Genomic DNA, 1,638 nt, shown 5'->3' with positions numbered 1-1,638 from the left:
CCTAACCCCTCTGTTCTGTTCTGTTCTAACCCTAACCCTTCTGTTCTAACCCTAACCCTAACCCCTCTGTTCTGTTCTAACCCTAACCTTCTGTTCTGTTCTAACCCTAACCCCTCTGTTCTGTTCTGTTCTGTTCTAACCCTAACCCTTCTGTTCTGTTCTAACCTTAACCCCTCTGTTCTGTTCTAACCCTAACCCCTCTGTTCTGTTCTAACCTAACCCTTCTGTTCTGTTCTAACCCTAACCCCTCTGTTCTGTTCTAACCCTTCTGTCCTGTTCTGTTCTAACCCTAACCCCTCTGTTCTGTTCTAACCCTAACCCCTCTGTTCTGTTCTAACCCTAACCCCTCTGTTCTGTTCTAACCCTAACCCTTCTGTTCTGTTCTAACCCTAACCCTTCTGTTCTGTTCTAACCCTTCTGTCCTGTTCTGTTCTAACCCTAACCCCTCTGTTCTGTTCTAACCCTAACCCCTCTGTTCTGTTCTAACCCTAACCCCTCTGTTCTGTTCTAACCCTAACCTTTCTGTTCTGTTCTAACCCTAACCTTTCTGTTCTGTTCTAACCCTAACCCCTCTGTTCTGTTCTAACCCCTCTGTTCTGTTCTAACCCTAAGCTTTCTGTTCTGTTCTGTTCTGTTCTAACCCTAACCTTTCTGTTCTGTTCTGTTCTAACCCTAACCCTTCTGTTCTGTTCTGGGTTAGGTTAGGGTTAGGTTAGGCTAGGGCTAGGGTTAGGTTAGGTTAGGCTAGGGTTAGGTTAGGGTTAGGTTAGGCTGGGGCTAGGCTAGGGTTAGGTTAGGCTAGGGTTAGGCTAGGTTAGGCTAGGGTTAGGTTAGGTTAGGCTAGGGTTAGGTTAGGGTTAGGTTTGGCTGGGGCTAGGGTTAGGCTAGGGTTAGGGTATTTTTTTGGAACTCCAACATCAAGGTTGCCAGGGTTACCATCGATCAGGAGAAATGCTGCAGACGATGTGGTCTGATGATGGCAGAACATGTTCAGATGTTCTGTGATGCCCCCCTCATTCATCATATATTAGGGTTAGGGTTAGGGTTTTGGTTGAATTTATGGAACAGGACAATAATCTTTAGGATTTGACCTTAAGATTACAGACTGAGCAATATACAACCAATTGGGAAAAGGGGAATTATATTTTTGTTTTTGTTCTGTTGGTTTTTCAGCACTAAAAAGAGAGTTTAACACTTTAAAAAGAGAATGTTTTTTTAAAAATGGGAGAGGAGGTGAATTCTACTGTTTCAACTGCCTGAACTTTGAGGGGGGCAGTCCATTATCTTCAGTGTTCCAGCAGATTCTTTCAGAGCCAGTGGGGGCTCAGGCCATGGGGGGGGGGGGGGGGGGGGGGGGGGGGGTGGGGGGGGGGGGGGGTTAGGGTTAGGGGGCAGAGTGTTCTACCTTCAATCCCTGGTGTGGTTTCTGCTAATAGAGGGACAGGCCAGGACACCTTCAGAGAACTGCTCAGAAACCAGTTTCACTTTCTGGGAAATTCCAAAATTCAAGTTGACCTGAGTGTTTCCAGAGTATCCTTTTAGTTTTACCATTAGTTAAGCCCTAACCCTAACCCATCTGCATGTAAACGGTGGTGTTGCGGATATAAAGGAAGTGGATAAAAGCTGTAGCTTGTTTTA

The 1,638-nt window shown here is 45.8% G+C and overlaps 2 protein-coding genes across 2 annotated transcripts in view; both read right to left on the bottom strand.

Moving 5' to 3' along the window:
* Positions 1 to 1,630: 1,630 nt before the first annotated feature.
* The window catches only part of plag1 (pleiomorphic adenoma gene 1), a 24,144-nt gene continuing 24,136 nt past the window's right edge, over positions 1,631 to 1,638 (bottom strand). The window contains exon 4 of the transcript XR_008946969.1: positions 1,631 to 1,638. This exon is cut by the window's right edge and continues 554 nt beyond it. The gene's annotated coding sequence lies outside the window, so the exon portion shown is untranslated.
* The window catches only part of LOC130514270 (keratin-associated protein 10-6-like), a 3,403-nt gene continuing 3,395 nt past the window's right edge, over positions 1,631 to 1,638 (bottom strand). Inside the window, exon 2 of the mRNA XM_057013754.1 lies at positions 1,631 to 1,638. This exon is cut by the window's right edge and continues 2,378 nt beyond it. The gene's annotated coding sequence lies outside the window, so the exon portion shown is untranslated.

This window comes from Takifugu flavidus, chromosome 17 (genome assembly GCF_003711565.1).
Source record: "Takifugu flavidus isolate HTHZ2018 chromosome 17, ASM371156v2, whole genome shotgun sequence".
NCBI lineage: Eukaryota > Metazoa > Chordata > Actinopteri > Tetraodontiformes > Tetraodontidae > Takifugu > Takifugu flavidus.
Note: the sequence above shows the minus strand (reverse complement) of the source record. Positions and strands in the feature narration are given on the sequence as shown.